This window comes from Micropterus dolomieu, linkage group LG23 (genome assembly GCF_021292245.1).
Source record: "Micropterus dolomieu isolate WLL.071019.BEF.003 ecotype Adirondacks linkage group LG23, ASM2129224v1, whole genome shotgun sequence".
NCBI classification, from domain to species: Eukaryota; Metazoa; Chordata; class Actinopteri; order Centrarchiformes; family Centrarchidae; genus Micropterus; species Micropterus dolomieu.
The window spans coordinates 23,702,555-23,722,878 of record NC_060172.1 but is presented as its reverse complement, the minus strand read 5'-3'; the positions used below and the strand labels follow the sequence as shown (position 1 = coordinate 23,722,878).

Here is a 20,324-nt window from a genome sequence, read left to right as displayed (position 1 = left end):
GCCCGGGCGTGCTCCATCCCCTAACATGAGACACACATCTCATGAGAATCTCCATCCGTGATGTACCGAGGGCAAGAAAAAACACACCTTCTGTACATCTGGTTGCCGGACATGCTGGTAGACTTCTTCTTCAGGTAAGACACACTGCTTGTAGGACTGGAGCTTTCTTCAAACAACATACAGAGCACCTGCTGAATAGAAAAAAGCTAATGATGAGTGTGTACAGGTGTGCTTTATACTCCTCCGGTTATTCCGTCAACAAGCCAATAGGATTGGAGTGATTTCATTCACGTTCAGACCTGCTTCGCCTAGAGGCGTTCCCATAGTGTCGTAACCGACGCAGTTCGAGTTCCCTCGAAGGGGAATCACTGCTTTTACAAATCCAAGTATGCTTTCTTTTAGGACTGGTCAAATCTGTTCATTTTATGTTGTGCTTATACATTCTTTTAGACAGATTCAGAAATTCACCCTATCTGTGTTGTGAAGCACTGAACTGACGTTTGCAGTGGCCTGTGACCAGGATCTGACGTCACCCACCAAACAGCAGCTGTGTGGCGGTCACTCTTCGCAAGTTTGAAATTAACTAATGTCAATCACTAAAGGAGATGTGAAACGCAAGCAAACTCAAACTACACTCTTTCGGTGTTTTCGTAAGCCTGCAGCTGAATATGCTGCCGCTCCGGGTGACACCGCGTCTGCAGCAGATGACACGGACGTTAAGGTTACTGATACTACAGGAAACGAGCCAGATGAGGCTGATGCTATCTTAACGTTAACTGGTGAGTGAAAGTGTCATATGTTATCATTAACGGAAGTTGCATCGATTATTAGTAACCTTAACTAACGTTAATGAGGTGGATCAATGAATGTGGGATACTGTGTGTGTGTGTGTGTGCGTGTGTGCGTGCGCAGTAGAAGCAGCAGTTCCTGGATGCTTGCTCATTCATTTCAGCTGATACAGTAGCTAGATTGACAATGGTTTTGGAAGATTGACAATGGTTTTGGAAGATAAGTGTGCTTGAGGTGATGTGGACCACTTTTTGTAGGCTATTGGTGACAGAACTGCACATATGCCTATGTTCACTGTTAGCCTACTGCTACTGAGCCTCAGCTTTCCATTATTGTTAATAGTTGCAACTTACACTCTTAAATGTGCATTGAAAATTGTCAGCTGATAAAACTTGCTCCAGGGACCAGATTCTTATAACATCAAAGGCTTCATGCAGCTCCTAACTGGAGCTGAGTTAGATGGTGAGTAACACTAAACATTAGAAAATCAGTCTATTCCCCCCACCTGCATAGGTATCATTTACACTGGGGATGCTGGGGACATGTCCCCACCACTTTTTCTGTTTTTTCTCTGAAATGTTCTGAAAAATAGCTTGTAACAAGAAATGTTAAATAACAAACGAGAGTACTATGAAAAAGTTTTTTTTTTGGCACAATAAGAAAACATGCAATGCAATGTAAATACAGAAAACCAGATCTGCAATATCCCCAAAAATGACATAAGCTAAAAAAACAATTTACTGAATACTACATTATATTCAATTATATTTTTATATTCTGAATTGTCACCTACCACCTGAATTTTGTGTTCCCCTTTATATAAATAAAGACATTTCCACCATAAATTGGTGCAGAAATGTGTCCAGAATAGAATTAGTAAGTTTGCAGTGTTTCAAATCACTGTCAGAAAGACATTAAAGGCTGAAATGGTAACACGTATCTATTGGATCATGAATTTAGAGTATTATATGCTCTGTTATGAACTGACAACCTTTCAAGGATGTTCTTCTCAGGTTAAAAATTTGGATGGCATATTTTAGGATTATGTAGTTTGGGACTGCATATAAAGAACTATACTGGATTACTGAATACTAAGTTATTAGTAAGATACCACTTTGACTGTCAAAACTTGAAGTGAGTACAGATTTTGACAATGTGCTCTGGTGGCAGCAAATCACTGTAAACATTATCACCTTATAAAGTTCATATGGGGAACAAACAGTTGTCTATTTACACATTGAGCAGACAAGGAACACCATTAGCATTCATTTGGAGTTGTGTTTCTGGCTACCTGATGAATGTACCTCCAACATTTCCTTTATGAGTGTGTTGTGGTTAAAGGCCAGAATTTTAACTCAGTTGTGATATGTCAGAGACACCTGTCAAATTTTTGGAAAGGATACTACATTTGACACTGACATTGGGTCTCATGCTAACTGAAGAGGAAAAGTAAAGCTTTCCGAGCTAACAAGCTTACTAATGCTCAATGACTGATCGAAATGGTGTTCAATGGTAAGTAAAATACCAGTGGGAAGTAAACAGAACTTCAGAGAGAAAACAGAGAGATGCTCCAGGAGCTATTGAGTGAAAGGCCCTTTTCTCACCAGGATATTTTGTACAGACAAGTAAATGTCAATTTATGAGATTGTCGAAATTACTACATATATTTAGGTTTGTGTGGCAACAACCTCTAGTGGCCATACAAGGCAAACACATGACAAAGAGGGTCAGTATTATAAATAGCCAGAAAGTTGTAGTGCTTTGGTGGGTTGGGTGGATGGATAGCAAGTTAGCCACTTTCACCCAGGAGAACTGCGTTCGGTTCCCATGTGAAACAAGATGGATTTGTTTTTTTTAATGACGTTGCGTAACTTGTGTCTTTAATGAGGTTTTGTAGGTTGCGTAGCTATGTTAGCTAACTCGCTAACTATGTTAAAGGCGTTGACAGCGCTCCGTAGCCCCTTCCCCTTCCCCTAACCCATCACAGGTGTGTGTGCCTAAGTCAGTGATGGTATGCATGTCAACCGGTGAACTCAAAAGCTGCACACCACCACATCTAGCCTCATGGCTGATGTAGAGCAGATAGGGTTCACCTCCTTTGTGTCGCTATGGTCTTCACGTGTTTATGTCATGTGATGTAGGTCACATGATTTCTGAGACATATAGGTTAGGTATGGATAAATGCCAATGGTAGGGACTCATATGAGTCGTATCTGGAGGTTGGTTAAAACAACCTATGTTGTTGTTTAGGTTGGAGTGCTTGGTGCACTTTATGGTGTGACTGCCGCTAAAGTCTTCTTTTCACTCTTTGGTAACATAACATAAGAGAGAAAAAAACTTCTTGCACGAAGCCCATTGTGCTAATTTGTAGAGGGGAAAGTTGGCACTGTGAGTATCAGTATATTTACATGGGGCAACATTTTTCTTACTTTGCATGTTTGTTTGGGCTTCAGAGATAAATAGGCACTGTAATTCCTAAGTCTTATAGGTGGTGGATTACAGGGGCCCACAGCTGGAAGGGACCATAAATATTAGAGAGGGCCACCAGATTTCCTAGCTACACTCCTGCTAACAGGCAACTCGGGATTAAAGATATGTTCTCTTTCTTAAGATCTTCCCCTTCCAACTTTACAGCTTGTTTTAAATAACTCAATAAAGTATGCAAAACGTAAACATGTTTGGCTTGATTTCCCGTCCTCTCGTCTGCTTTTCATCAACAGCTTCCAGCAGTGAGGTTGGTGAGAAGTGATGCTGGGTGGGGGGGTCCTCAGCGCAGAGCGGTGTACGAGCGCCGAGCGGGAGCGCGCGTATAGGAAGGAAGGGAAGGAAGGAGCTGAGGCAGATCAGTCGCCAGCGGAGCCCAAGACGGCGGATGAACGGAGCCGAGCGTGTGTGTCGCCCTTGTCGTTTTTTACAGCAGCTGAAAGCAGCGTCCGACAGCCCGAAACCTGCCCGAAAATGATGCTCAAACTCGTCCACCTCCTCTGGGTGCTCGTCTGCGGTAGTCAAGGTAGGGATGCGCGCACGAGTGCGTGAAACCCTCGAGCTTGGTGACTTTGTGGACAAGTTGAGTGTATTTGCCATCGTGATCTGCAGCAGGCAGAGAGAGCCGAGGAAGAGAAAGAGGGGGAGAGAGTGAGAGGGCGAGAGAGGGAGAGAGGGGTGGATTGTTTAACTGGACGTTGTTTTGTAGTTGAAGCACGTCTTGCAGGGGCCAGAATGCTTTCTTGCTGAAAAGGGGGATTATGATGGGGTCTTTTTTTATTTTTTAGGGTGGGTGAGCTGTTGAGATGCACACTCTCCCAGGACAAAACTGTTATGTTTATCGTTAGGCATATGTCACCCTTGTTGTTTAGTTTTCTTTAGGAGCAGCATTTGAGGTGGTACCTTTATGGATTTTATTTGCTGGTTAGAAATCGATTGTCTCCCAACTTAAACTGGCATCATACATGGAGACATTCATTTCAGTTCCATATTGTGAATGTAATTTTTTTGGGACCGCCGGCTTTCTTTGCTTTCTCTCACTATCAAGTCCGCTGTCTTGGTGTATCTAGGAAAATACTATAGATTTAGTATTGCACGGTGGAACATCTTCAGCGTCTGCATCTTGTGCGCAGACTGTGCATAACGGCCCCACGATGCGGCCGCACAGTCTCCAATGCTTCGGAAAGTTTGTAAATATGAGCTGTATATGTGACAGCAGAGTGACACTTCACCGTTAATTGGGTTTCATGTGCGTTGCGCACCTGATTTAGAGGGGATGATGATTGTCTCTGTGCGCGCGCCCGTGTGTGGTTTGCACGCGCGGAGGCAAATAAAGATGTTACTTGAGTGACCGCTGCCAACGGGCACTGATTGAAAGCGCAAACACGCGCCTTTGGCCTTTATTTCCTTTTATTTTTGTGAATGTTTCTGTGTCCTGGTCAGTGGAGCGCGTCGCCGTGCCAGCGTGCACTGCTAAAAACACCTAACTCCTGTAGCTTCGGATTTATTAGTAATCCATAGCTTGAAAGGGAAAAAGATTTGATTGCAGGATGAGGTTGTTTTATCTCTTTTGGTACCAGTGTTCAGGCAGCCCCCCCCCCCCCCAATAATCTCGCAACAAGTTAATTTGCATCGAGGATAAAACGGGTTATCCTATACCCCTGGCGAGATGTTTACACTTGTTAAAAACAAACAGGGAGTCTCAAGACTAGAAACCTTAAAAGGGGGATTTGTTAGATGGACATTTTTTGCAGCGTGGCCATGCTGGCTTCCTGGCGCACAACGGCAGGTGGGGGTAGAGCGCTGTAAAGTGGTGCAAGGAGTGAAGCCATAAAGCCACTGGTCGTTAAAGCAGTCAGACTGCATGGCTGAAGTCCTTCAGGGTAGTGGGCCTCAGAGTGGGGATTGGGGGTCCTTGAGGAGGTTACTCAGCAAATGTAGAGAATCACAGATACACTTTAACGGCACTTCAGTATGCTACATATAACTCCAGTTTGAGGAGGCGTAAAAATGACTCTGTCCTCTGTCACTACTAATGTGTAATACTACCACATTTCCCAAGAAAAGTTGCATATAATTCCAATTTTAAAGCACTAACAGCCTTGCCAGGGAGAAAACTGTGTGAAATGAGGAGTACACATGGTGTTTGTTTTGGTGGTTTGTGGCATGGAAACAGCAGCAGACACTCAATATAAAGATTTCAAGCATACCCGAGGAAGATGCCCTGGGCCACCACAACATTTTAAAAGGACTGTAGTTTATTGGCAGTTCATTTTCCACTATATCAATCAATGGGGCTGCTAGAAACTGCTGTTATGAAAGAGAAGAAAATGATGTATTCAGAGCATTAGTGTATTTTCGTTTTTTATTACATTGAATCCCACTGAGGTGAAACAAAGACATATGGCTTACTGTTTCTAAGTCTTAACTGGAATATTCATTGCTTTGTTACTTCCCCTTTGTTGCAGTAGTATTACATCACCCAACCCACCAATTTCCATTCTTGTGATGCTTTTCATGATAGCAAAGTCCACCCAAATTGACCTATTAGACAATGCAGGGAGCCTGCAGGGAATAAAAAGGCTAGTTCTGAGTTGAAGGTATGTGCTAGAGCCTGAGTAGGAATCTCAGTGTCTTTTATCACTGTGGGCCCTTGAAGCAAACACTATAAACCATCAGTGATGGGGCTAGATCCAGATAGACCAATATATGAATTCACCAATTCAGGATGACAGCTGGAGTTTGTGACAGGAATCAGCCAGGTGCCCTGTCTCCTGCCACACTAACTCTGCAGATATCCTCTGTTCTAACCCCTCTGGCTCCTGAAGGAAAACATTTGCGTTTGAAGTCCCAGCTCACCGTCTACCCTGCACTTGAGTTTGCATCCTTGAAGGTTTATGTATTTGGCTTTTACCGATGCTTAGTACAATGAATTATATGCTTGCTTGGGCTCACCCGGGACTCGCCAATGTGATGTTAAGTGGCGTAATTAAGATATTTCGCTGTATCTCCGGGGGGAAATGTCAGTGGCTCAGGGTTTAAAAGATTTATGCCCCTGCGCTTAAGTGTCTCTCATTGCACCATGAGCCCGGGCTTAAGCATGTGTCTCAGGTTTGTTTACATCCAGTAGTTCTGGTTTATGTAGGTTCTCACATGAGCAAGTAGAAATGCAGGGGCACACACACACTGTACTCAAACTACACAAATGAATCACCGGGTAAATATTTATGAGGGTAGTGCAGATTATTTATTTTCTTCAGAAATTCACACCACTAGTCTTGCAGGAAGCAATTTTTTTTATTTACTTATTTTTTAGCAAAATCGAAACCCTTAAAAGTTTCTGTTTTCCCATATCTCCTGCCATGCTCAAAACTTGAAACTGGAACAATTCTGCACACAGTTCTTAACACCATGCAAGGCCAGTCATAAACTCCTTTTTAAAGACATGCAAAGCTGTTCACAAAAGAAATGGCCTGTGTCTTGGTCCTGCAAGGTGAAATTGATTGCATTATTTGATTAATAGACTAGGACGGAGAGCATACATATAGAGAGCCAGTGTATATATGAAAATAGAATCGCCCCCTCGAGGCAGCCGCATATGAGAAATCAATTTAAGGAACGACTCGAGTCAGCAGGCCTCTGAATTGTACAAAGGGCAATCTCAGTGTTATGGATATGCTATTTATTTGCCTGCAAGCTTTTGATTTCTCATGTGCGTCCTTTAGCACTCGATCCACCGAGTTCAGGCTTAACACTTTACACTGTATGTATGACAGGAGCACAGTGTTCCATTCAAAACACCTGGAAACACGAGAAAAGCACTGCCAAGCATCTGTGCTGCAGTGTTGTTGTCTGCCATTTCATTCTCAGCAAGCTGAGGACTGAAAGGAAATGAGAAAAAAACGCATAGACTGTAGAACTATGCAATTATTAAAGACTAGGCTGCGTGACTAAAACGTATCTGAATGCCTGGTTTCAGCAGTTCTATTAAATTCATGCATATTCCTCTTAAATAATTGTATTATCTACACATTCCCATGGATGTCACCGTGGATGGCTGCACGGGCCTACTGAGCACTAGCCCTTTGGGTGTTGGGCCCCACAATGAGACTGAAAATGACAACAAGAAACAAAAACTATTAAAAAGAGATGCAAAACAATCACAAGGAGAGAAAAAATGACCATAAAGTGACACAATGACCACAGGGAGACACAAAATGACCACAGGGAGACACAAAATGACCACAGGGAGACACAAAATGACCACAGGGAGACACAAAATAAGCACGAAGAGACTTGTAAAGACCATAGACAAAAAATGACTACAAAAAGATGCAACACAACCACAAGCAGACTCAAAACCCCCATTAAGGGACTTGAAACAACCACCAAGAGACATAAAAGTACTCCAAAGAGACACAAAACAACTACTACAACAACACTTTTACATGACCTGGGGCCCAGTGTCTCCTAATCTGTCCCTGTACATAACTACTTCATTGGGCGGTTTAGAGGCCAGCAGTGCCTTGACAGAAATGAACTGCCTTGCTCAAGGGTAGCTTGGAAGGCTCTGTGTACAAGCTGTACAGTCATCAGCTCACAGCTCAGTTAACAGGATTAGCATCAGGGATTAAGAGAACTGTGCTACAAATATGTTCATACTGATTTGAAGACGCATTGTCTTTTAATGGCACATTTTGGGCTTTTAAGAAACTCAGGCATGAGCAGAAGTGCCGAGACGAGAGATGATGTTCCAACAACAAGCTCCAGTAGGTGAAATTTGGCATTCAGTTTTGAAAAACCTTTGGTTATTTGCAATGCTCGGAGCAACAACAGCAGCATGTTCAATGATGCCCTCTGCCAACCTCAGTCTATTTTCACTCAAATTACCCATTATTATCATGGAAGTGACTAATGTTCTCCTCAGGGAGTCTCTCCTAACCAGAAGCCAAGAAAATGTAGAGACACTAAGTAGTCAGGATCCTCTTGTAGGAAGAGTTTGGCATCGCTCATTATATTCTATATTCTGAATCCCAGAAAGGGGAAAATTGGGAAGGATGGAGTGAGCAGTGAGAAGATTTATACAGAATGAAGAAGGGAGGAAGAGATTATGTTTAAAAATTCATTAAATTCAAGTGAATCTGATTGCATCTATTTAAATTGCATTGCCAGAGATTGAATCAAACTCTGTGGAGTTGCACTGTGCCAAAATTAATAAAATGTAATTGAATCCTGTCGAGATGGAATCAAATTAGGCCAGACTGACGTGATTGGAGGAGGCAGCTGCTTCATGTTGCCACGTACTCCTGTGGGTTTGTCTACTGTTTTCCTTCAGTTTGGTGCTAGCCAAGCAGGGGACCCTTTGGCTCCTGCTTATGTGTGTCCTGCCAGTCTAAATGCCAGTCTAACTAGCAGGCTAATAGGCAGAGCCAGGATGCCAGGCTGACAACAGAATCAGCGGGCACACTGGCTGACGGACATATGGATGGCGGGGAATGGTAGCATGGTCGTCCTCTCCCTCTCACGTTGCTCACTTTATTTCTGTAGCTTTTGCAAGGCATGTCACACACACACACACACACACACACACACACACACACACACACAGTCATACACTTCACAGTCTGCTTCTCCAAAGCACGTCCTCTCATGGGACGCAGCACTTTTGGACTGGAGCTTACTTTTGGGTTTGGGCACCGGAAGGCATGATTAAATGAAGAACAGAGCGATCAGAGTAATGGCAGAAGAGCTTCAGGACCCCTGCAGTTTGGGCTGTGCGTTTTGAGTGACCCACTTAGACTGTATTAATAACCACACTGAAGCCTTGGTTTTTCCTCACAGCAAATCATATGCAAAATATAAATTGCGGAGGAAGTTTTCTATGTCATAAAATATATATAAACAAAATGGTAGCAGACTGTCTGCTTATGCTATCACTCTACACCTCAGTTGGTCCATATGGCAGTGTAAACTTTAGAGAAACACTGACGTGGTGTTGGTGATGTCACCCGAAGGATGCTTGGAGTTTGTTAGTACATTTTTCGGGCTATATTTTTAAGCCCCCCCAAAAAAACACATTTCCAGCTTGTTAGTTAATGATTTTTTTTTTTCTTTCAGTAAAAATAATTTAGAAAGATGATTTTGAGGGCTCACAGGTGATTTGTTAAATTAAACTGATGTGTGTAAACTTGAATATATTTTTCTACTAGACTCGGAGTTTAATTAACACGTAAATTTGCAAGGCTGCTGAAGAACAAACAACCACGAGAGACATTATGGAAAAAATGAAGCTGCTATATACAGTATCTTCAAGCGTACATTTATTTAGTTCTGATTTAAATTATTAATTAGAGCGCTTTGAAATTACCATTCACTTGCTGTATCTCCCTGATAAAACATTTTCATTTGTTTACTTACTTAAATCTTTAAAAAAACTGTTTATATATGATGCTGTTTGAATTCTTACTGACATTTAAAACATAAGAAGCATTCAATCTTCCTTATTATTATCTCTGTCACAGACGCATTGGAATTTAGCATGTTTAACATGCTTGTGTACTTCTTCAGAGTAATGCTTATTGTGCTGGTAGCTCATGTGAAGTGGTGTAACACCAAGGTCATGCCTGAATGTGCCAAATTAAACAGAAAAAGCCACACCCCTGGCGCAAACCTCACACTTCTTCTCTCTTCACCTTTGCATAACATTGCACCTAACATGTGAACATGTGAATGAGGCGAGGTTTTGACACAAATCTTTCAGTTATTCAAGTGTTAGTCACTGTACACCTTCCCCACGTACACCTGTGGAGTGCAAGTTAATCTGAGGTGTTAGTGAAAACACAATTGTGGAACCTTCCGCTCAGAAACTTTACTAGTGTTTGTGCCTGTTTTAGTTCAATAACTACAAATGTTGACTTTCCAGTACCTACCATGTCAACACATTTGCCAGGAGAATATTAGAAAACAGTAATGCAATGTCATTTGTAGTAAATAGGTTAAAATGTGCTAAAACGTGGGTAGGAATATTTAAGAATGAAGCAAAAGTTGCTTGAAAGTAAAGGGAGATCTCGACTGAAATTGGGCAGATAAACTGGGGTGGGTAGTGAATAGGTACAGACACTGGTACTGTAAGAGGCTGTACAGCAGACACACACTGAAACAATAAAACCTCTCCATGAGTCATCATTAAAAGGACTTTTTCATGGAAGCAGACTGATGCACTGCAGCAGGTGAAGTCTAGTGGAGGCGAGCCAACACAGTGACAGATGCAATTTGGACTCAGAAGGCAGTAAGATGGACATAGACGGATGACAGGAAGGGTGGCTGGCTGACAGATTAACAGACAGGTGAATGTGGAGACATTGAGACACAGTATGGACAATAATGAAGAGGAGACATTTGACAGCCAAAAAACTATATTTTTCAACTTCCTCCTGCTGGATGTGGGCCTTGCATCGACTGAGCTTTAGATCATGCTAGCCCACAGAGGCTGCCAAATGTCTGTATGCTCGATCACAGTAATTGAGAATAGGACTAATGCTAATTGTAGCCGTACCGGCTAGCAGACACTAATGAGAGAGTGGTGCAGGCTTTTGGATACACCTATCAATGTGATGAGACAACCCAGAGAGTGGCCTTTATTAAGCAATGTGCTGTGTGTGTCTTGTGTAAAAAAACTTATATTGTAAAAGATAAAAATAAAAACACATTGGAATTATACCTTTTTGTATGGCTGAGTATTGAACCAAATATTTATTTTGTACCAAATGGAAAGTGTCTGTAGCACCAATTTTCATAAACTGGCATTGACTGTGGAATGATTTCATCAGTGAATGATGAGTTTTCCTATTCTTACATCAAAATGTTGCCAATTTTAAATGTCTTTATTCAGGCGCAGGTTTTATATGGCTGCCTGTGTTTAGACAGTATTCAGTATTTGAGAACATTGGACCTTGAATGAAAAATAGAGTTTTGTAGAAACACATGTTGTTATTTCTCAAAGAAATATCTCTTGGCAAAATTATCATTTTGGTTGTTGTACCAGAAATTTTAAGATAAACTAACTTTTAGGACTAAAGTTACCACCACGAAGGCCATTTAGTAGCTGTTGTGGAGCTTTTGATAGTAATAAACAATCTTTCTGAAATAATGGAGTTTGTCGAGTCATGGAATTTTCATTTTTGTTTGCACTTCTTATCCATTCTTCATTTTCAAAACAGCAACTCACAAAACAATCTGACCGCAAGGTCCATTTAATTGCTGCTCTGGAGTTTTTGATCACATGAGAAGATCCTCCTCAGCAGATCGAGTTCTCATGGAATTGACCTTTGTTAAACCCCGCCCCCCTTAGTTACTGTTGCTAAGTCTGACAAACTGTTGGCGCTGCCTCTGTCTATTACTGCACTCCCTGGAGAAATATTGTCAAATTTGTTGGAAAAGGCAATCTCAGAAAGAAGCAGACAGTTTTGCAGTTGCATTATACATTTGAAGGTTGTATTTAGGCTGTCAAACTGACTCAAATGGACGTGGGAAAAAAAAAAGACAGATAGAAGCTAAAGCCTACCGATCACACAGTAACTTAGAACCACTGCATCCCCCAACGATTGAGACAAAAGACAACGATATGAACGATCAACACTGTTCTTGTACAGCTGGGTTGGCCTCTATTCATTATTACAATCATTAAAAAGCAGAACAGTAGGGCTTTGTTACGTTACATTGAGTAGGAAGTACATTAGGAATGATCCACAGCCGGCATTTTGCATTTTTCTGGATTTATTTTAGGTTTTGGAAGCCACCAGGACAACCTTGTTTATAGCTTAGAATACCAGCATTCATTAGATCAACGGAATACTACACTGTAGAAGTTAACTGAATGTCGGGAACCTGTCTCTCTGTTGGCTGGCATCAACTGCAGTGTACTTCTTTTCTCTGCTGGCCTTGCAATCTGAGTTCTCCTTTGGGTTTACAGGATTAAATTATCATCTGCTGTATTGTATTGTGTTGTACTGTATCTATCATATTTCCTTGGATCCATTCATCCATCCGTCCATTCAGACAGTGGGCCCTTGGCTTGTCATTCCTGCTGGTTAATTAAGCCAAATTGTGATTGATCGACTCTCAAGTGAATAGCGTGTAGTTCCGTAGCTGACCTGCCCCGGGAGATCAACCCAGCTGCCAATCATACCTCACAATGATCTCCTAAACAGTGGCTGGGACACAGTCTGCAATGTTGAGGCCAATACCCTGGTTTAACCCCCCCCCCCGGTACTTCCCAGCAGTAAGAGGACTTCAGGTTGTCCAGTGTCCCTGCGGGATTGGTTCTGCTCGGAAGTAATGCGTCTTCAAAAGGGATCAGTCTTCTCAGATGTCTTGCCTGATGGCTAGTATCCTTGTTTATGGGAGGCAGTACTTGATGAGAAATAGATGACAGAGAGAAAGACAGGGGGGAGGAGCAGGGGACACTTGAGATGTGGTCACGGTGCAGCAGAATAGCTCGCAGTGAGGCCATACAGTCTCTGCTCTCCTGATTGCCTCTCCATGCCAGACAATCTTCAAACTGAATCATCCTTACGCGGTGTGGGCCAGCTTATTTTTGTTTCCATCTCTTCTCGTTTGCCTCCTCTCTTCTACTTTTCCCCTTTCATTTCTTCCTCTTTTCATGTGCTTGCTCTGTTCCCTGGTCCTCCCACACTAGTCTCATCACCAGCGTCTGTAGGGGGAAGATATCCTGTTCTCCCCTACGTGGGAAGCTTTTCAAGCAGCACCCATGCTTAATGTTATTTGCTCGGGAAGCTAATGATGTTTGTTGTTCTGCTGCTCAAAATAGTTATTAACACCTATGGATTTTATGTCACTTGACTCTATTCTGCACAACAGGGGTCAGGAATTTTCAACTATAGCTGTTCGAGGGTTGTTCTGTCAAGCGTGTTATTATCTCTCACAGTCATAATGATCGTTTTGCAAGCACCCAGAAGGGACACCAGACACATTTTAGGTGAGTATTTAATTACTTTGTATATCTGCATAACTTCCCATCATTCCTAGCTGGCCTACTCCCAGTGTGGGCGCTCTGGGATTGATGTCCTCCCACCCAACATCTGCAGAGCTCCCAAGGACGTGTGCCTCCATGGGAATACACAAAGGATTTCTCAGTAATTAAAGAGCCTGTCTTATCTTTACTTAGATCAGATGTTTGCTGACGTGCTTGCACTTGAAGTGAAATAAGTTTTCTCGTGTCAGTCCCAGGCGTCGCTTTTGAAATCAGTGGGTCCCACATGTAGCTCTCTGCTGAGGATATTTTTGGATAGACTTCACTGTCCCACCTACTAAGCCTTGTTTTTCTTTTCCTGTTCAGTAGCTACCTGCGCACAGAAAAGCTGTTCCTGGTGATCTTCATACTTTGGAAGTAAGTATGAAGATCACCATAATCAGGATTCAAACCCACATTTAACTGTTGTATTTCACTAATTGGACTACGTTCATGTGGTTTGTGCATATTTAATGGTAGAATAGGATCACGAGTGATGCTGGGAGAAGTAAACGAGGAAGATCTGTGGGAATAGTGTCATCCCTGTTGGCCGTCCTTTCATGTGAATGTACATGCTTCTGGGCTTGAGTCTTATGAGAGCCTTGTGATCTTGTGCATTCACACATGCCTTTGAAGCCGTCAGGTGCTTGTTGATGGAGCCTGATTGTAATGAGTACCGTTGTGACCAAAAAACAATTTCAGCATCCAGGAAAACTAGTCAAAACTCAAAATTTTCTTACAGTTACAGATTTTTTTAATATACTTAGTTTGGGTAAAACTAATAAACAATTTGGAAGACAAAATATGAAGTGGTGTATTTGTCCAATTTTGGCAACCCCACATAGCAGCTCATATACTTTACCATCGCCTTCTTGTTTGCTTGAAATTGTTGTTATTGATGTTATACTGCGACAGGACTTTCAGGACCTTGTAACAGAACCAGATTAGATTCCCCAGAGCATGCTATGTTGTAGGAACAGATTGTATTCCAGCTAGCTAAAGCCTGGATATTGCTCCAAGAACCAAGATTACTTTTATTTCACGCTGCTTTTCATCCGTCCTGTAGAGTCTGGACTAGGCGACCAAAGAAATGATAGATCGTCTCAGCACTTGAGGCGAAAGCCACAGCCGTGGACGTGGAGAAACATTGCAGTACAGCTCCTCAGTCAATAAGCAAGCAACAAGACGCTTTGCTGGGAGCTGCAGAGGAGATGCAGTACTGGCTGTGGCAGCTCTTTCCCCAAGGAGGTGGCCTGAGCCACAAATTAATAGAGCGCTCCCACATGATCGGGGAGTTTCATTTGGAACCGTCACGCTACATAAAGCCCCACAGAAATGAGGAGTTCACTGAGGTCCCCCTCCACTTCCCCAAGAGTCCCCAAATAACCTGTGTGATTGTAACACTCTGCCCACTACTCCCCCGCCTGTGCACCTCTCCCTTGAAACTCCCAGGAAAGGCTTCGCTCATCCTGGTTCAATTACCACGACTTATTGTTTCCTTTATTCCATTTCAAAGTATGCCATACATATCCTGTTGCCCCTTTGGTTTGCAAGCTTGTGAAAACATGAGCATCCCTAAAATACTGCTACAAAGTGAGTGATGTGATCCAATATGTTCAATGTTAAAAGTTCCGCAAAAGAATTCAGAAAATGCTGTCGTACTGTACAGTTGGGACACTTGTCACAAATAAATAATTGGAAAATACTCTAATTCCATCTAGCAGCCCTGATGTATTGGCCTACACATTCTAAGCGCATCTTAACATTTCTGGATTTTTTTTCTCTTCCTCATGAAAAACTCATTTGACACCAGCGTGAAATTCTTAGTGACAAATGTGGAGAGTGGTGTGCCCCTGAGGCCTGCTTTACTCTTATCATTATCTTTGCAATGCCTGAGATTAGACACAGCAACCAACTCTCTCACAACAGCATGCCTCTGAGCTAGGATTAACACAATGACTAATCACTCAACTCACTGGACACAAAACATACAATACTGATTCATATTTTCTCACAAAGTCTACTTAATATAAAATTGGCGTAGAATATTTGCTTGTGGCATAACATTATATACAAATATATATTTAGAGAGAATAACCCAATCATCTTTTTGTCTCAGTAAAACAATTTGCACAATAGTGGTTTTAGGATATATTCAAATGAGAGTATTTAAGTGTTTTTTTTTTATGCCTGACATATTTCAGGATCTTCCATTTTGAAGACATGTAATCATAATAAAAATCTAATCCAGAACTGGAAACTCAATTACACAACAAGGTTCAAATCAGTACATGTAAATATCCAGTACATGTGAATGTCATTATTAATAATGTATTGCTAGTAGCAGTCTATCAAATGGATTGCCATGACATGTCATTCACGGTCCTCAAAGGGTAAAGTCTACTGACACTGGCGATCTCCTTTGATTTCTTCCGGCGCCACTACGAGGTTGACATTGTTGGTTATTAGTGAAATTTTTCCACAGCTGGATAGATTGCCATGGACTTTGGTACAGGCATTCATGTACCTCACAGGGTGAAAACTCTGGTGATTCCATGACTTTTCCTCTAGCATCACCAGCAGGTCAAACTTTTAAATTGTCCAAAACAAATTGACAATTAGCCATCAGCCTCAGCTGTTCTTTGTGTTTAGTACTAATTAGCAAATGTTAGCATACTTACTAGCTAAACTAAGATGGTGAGCATGGTATATCTGCTAAACATCACTGTGTTAGCATGCTGACATTAGCGTTTAGCTCAAATCACCACCGTGTCTAAGTGCAGCTCTGCAGAGCTGTTTGGATGGCTGTTGTGTAGACTACACAGCAATTCCATCTGAGTGTTACTAGCCTCGTCTAGTTGAATAATATCCTACATTTCCCAGAATGCCTGTAAATGAAAGCGTTTCCCCCCTCCATTTAAAACACAATTGTTGTTTTCGTTCTGTTCTATTGAGTCTGCTCTCAGTGGAGAAGTTGCCTCTTCTATGATGAGTTCTTCCCAGTGTGATTCTTGAGCGATGGAGAATAGTAAATCGACACAGAAGGGCTGTCTTTGATTCTGAGACATCCAAAACTGACATTTACTGTTGATGTTTTAGTTTGTTAAAAGATATATCTGCCTTTAGTCGTAGTAGTTGAAAAATCTGTGTCTACAATTATCTGTGGGAATAGAATAATACACCTCCAAAACAAAACAATTCCTGAATTGAAAGAAACATTGGGAAAAGCATGTTTTAACATTGTTTGAATGGTTTAAGATGTATATTTTCACCACTTTGACTATTTTTAAACATTAATTAATTCTCCTTCATGGTCAAGGTCATGGAGTTATTAATTTCTCCAGGGTAAAATCATCATATTGGGTTTTACAAAACACATACAAACCCCATTCTGGTTCTGTGACATAAAACGACAAAGGGCACTTTTAGTGTCACCACTTTGAAGTTTTTGCTGTGTTGTTTGCCAGAGATACTGTACAGTGTAACAGTTTTCACCACACTGCAGGCTGGCCCTATTGATCTATTGTCTCAGAGTGTAGCAAACAATTTTGCTTTTCTCTTTCACTTTGCTCTACCTCCTTCCATGAATGAGTATGTGCTACCTTTTATGAATACTGATCTCTGCTCTCTGCTCCTTCCACCCAAGGTGTTGTCAAGAGATCCCAAGAAAAGAAAAAAGAATCCTCTTTTCAAAACCACAATTATTGCTCAAGTAGAAATTCAGTCACTGGGGGAAATGTATCCAATACAGGACTTTACTGTGTCACCAATGGATGGTTGACATAGCTTTCATTATATGTCGCCCACAGACACATCACAGGTCTAGATATAAGAAGAATGTGAAGGCCATTACTTTGTATAAACAAGACAAGAAGGTATCAATCTGCTCTCTCTCTCAAGTTCTTTAACACAGGACACATGTCACAATATGTTACCTAACCATGTACCAGGGATTTTTTCTTTTCTCCCAAATACTGGTCCCTTGTGTGACTGCTCCCTTATCTTTTTTTGTTGTTGTTTTACTGTAGGCGGGCGTGTGGCAGTCCTGCTTTGCCACGCTTTTAGCACCGTGCTTACATAACCGTTCACTTGTATAAACTTAGGAAAACAGGAAACAGACAAAGTCTCTACAGCATCCTGAGGTGCACCGCCGCCTCCCCAACAAAACCATTTATAATGTGGAGAGGCAGCAGCAGCGTTTTCTGTGATGAAGCGCGTGGAGCTCGACGTGATGCATGGCCCAGGCTTTGGCGGATGTTGTGTCACTCCAAGGTTGTTTAATGGGAGTCTTTTGCCTGTTATAGATTTGAGCGACGTGACTCTGAGGCTTCAGCACCTGAGCACTGCATCTTAGCAAAAGCAGCTTCTTTCTGTGTTTGTGTGAGTGTGTGTGTGGAGGATAAAAGCTGATCTGAAGCTCATAGGTCATCCCACTGTTAATGTCTGACACAATGTGTGTAAATCAACTGTGATTCTTGCAAAGAGCTGCTACTGGAAAATGAGTAATAAGTGGGATGGATTGCGTGTGTGTTTGTGAGCGTATTTATTTCAGGATTTTGCTTACTCTTTGGTTTTCACTGTTTTGGGTTTTGCCCCCTTTCTAGCTCAAGGCTCCGAGCGTTGAATGAAGATGCGGTGGCTGTATCTCTCTGCATCAGCAGAAACATATGCAAAACAACACACACACAAGCATACAGGCAGAGTCACAAACACATTTGAGATTTCCTGGAATCCCACTGGCTTACATTACGCCCAAAGCCCCGCTTGAAATCTTGAGATAATTGCGAAAGTTGTCATTTAATGTTCGACCATTCAACGCATGTCCCTGCTATGACAATAAAATCAAGTAAGTGGAGGAGAAAGTTCAAGCAATGAATCAAAATCAGGACCTCCCAGCTAGCCGCCGATTATAGTCCAATCATAATCTCTTGGCAGGAATTCTACTTCAGTAAGTGATCATGAGAAGGCCCGATAGTCCATCAGCAGCACAGAGGGAGGGAGATGCTCTCAGTGTGCTGGCACTCAACATGCTCAGACATCTGCGGCGTCTTCCTGGCTACACAGAACGGCAGAGCTCCTGCCGTTTTTGGGGAGAAGTCGAAGGAAAGCTGTGAGGAATAAAAACTGAGAATGAGTGTGGTCAACAGAGCAACACTTTCATCTGAGCTCTATGTGAAATGTAAATGTCTGATTTCACGTCAGACTGCATAATCAGTACATGTGTTCTTGCTCATATCTGTAGCGCAAAGTAAGAATCTGTTAGCATCTTTCACAATCCCAGAGTAATCCTGTATGCTATAAAGCAGTCAGTATGTGCTTTTTATCTGACAGCATGTTGTTGGGTGTATGTTGAGAAGTGAGTCGTCATGGCTCGGCACGCACCTGCACAAAGCAGCCGGACGCCTGAGCAGCAGGAGACATCAGCTGTTCCCACCTCTGCAGGAGCCGTAAGCCGCTTTTAAATATCACTCTCACCCCCTGATTAATAGGCGCTGATATATCATGTTACAATCTCTCTGTATCACTTCGCAGCCTCCACCCGTCACGCAGGGGACGTACATCACTGTTTTGTATGGAGCTTCCATACAGGACGTCATGGCAAAGTCATCCTGCACCTGAGATAATTTATATTATAATGAAAGTTTCACTTTATATAACAAATGTGTAAATTCTGAACATGATAAGGTTGTTTGTTGTAGTATGGCATTATTAATGCATTAAACTGAAGATAACTGAGGCTTTGCCGAAAGCACGCTGCCCCTGTTTTGCTCTTGGTCTCTGTTGAAGTGCTAAACAAGTGATTAACACTTTGTCTTTTATACCTTCCTTTAGGGTCTGAGAGTGTTCTCAGAATGAGGAGGCCGGGGGTGCAGGGCTACAGAGAAAACAGGAAGCTGATAACTGCAGGATGCTGTTTCTAGCAAAGAGCTAGTGGACTAGCTGACAGCCAGAAATGCGCTACAGACTTTAAATTACATTATCACCAGCCATGTCCACACTCATCATACACATAGACATTTCTAACTATTTGATCCATGAATAATTATTAATAAGGGGGGTTGTGGTATGGGTTTTCTCCTGCTCGAAACTATCTCTATCATATCAAATCCAACTCTACTATCTTGAAATGCCGTTGCACCTCCTGCTGTCTGTTGAAGAAGCCATCTGCATGCCGTGGTATCGCCCCCCCCCCTTCAGCTCATAAGGAAATCCATTTAATTGAAAGTTTGTGCATGCTGGGGCTGCAGAAGGTGAGAAGGGTTGGGTTGTTCGTGTAAAATCTGTTGTCTGCCTTCAACTAAAAGCAATTTATGTGCTTTGACCACATGAATTGACTCAACACTGTGCGCTTGCGTGTAAACAAATACATATTTGACCCTTTTACACAAGTGAGAGTCCTGCGAAATGGACCTGCGTCAGTGAGACACAGAGTGGCCATTGTTTGCGGTGCGGGGCCAGTGATGCTATCACTGCTAATCTACTGACTGGGTTATTGTGCCAGGAGCTGCCAGAAGAGACGACAGCACTCCACGTGAACGTCAGTGCAGGCCAGTTAGAGGGCTCAGGGTTTTGTGACAGCGCGCATATGTGCATACTGGGTGTGCGGTGTTTCGCATTATGAGGGAAGATAACCTCTAGTAGGATGACCTTCCCGTTAGCATCAGCCCGGCTCTGTGGGTGTTCGAACACCAGGACTGTGGCAATTATGGTTGAGCTACAACTAACATTGACGTTCATTATGGATTATCTGTTTAGTGTGTAGACGGTCACAAGGTTGTGAAAAATTGCTTGTTCTGTCTAACCAGCCATTCAACACTGAAATATAGTATGATTTAGAACAATGAAAGCAGTAAATCCTATTGTTTGAGAAGCTAGGACTACAAAACTACAAACTTTTGGAAAGATTAAATTTCTACTGACTAATCAATTAACGTACAAACAAATTGAGTAGCAAAGAGGACAGGCACCTTGATAGTAGAAATCCTAAGGGGTTTTTTTTGGGGGGGGGGGGGGGGGCCAT

At 42.2% G+C, this 20,324-nt stretch overlaps 1 long non-coding RNA gene across 1 annotated transcript; it reads left to right on the top strand.

The window, feature by feature from the left end:
* Positions 1–3,543: 3,543 nt before the first annotated feature.
* Positions 3,544–18,977, top strand: LOC123963707. Its single transcript, XR_006823246.1, has 3 exons — positions 3,544–3,799; positions 18,635–18,750; positions 18,836–18,977. It is a non-coding gene; the product is annotated as an uncharacterized LOC123963707 (long non-coding RNA).
* The last annotated feature ends 1,347 nt before the right edge of the window (positions 18,978–20,324 follow it).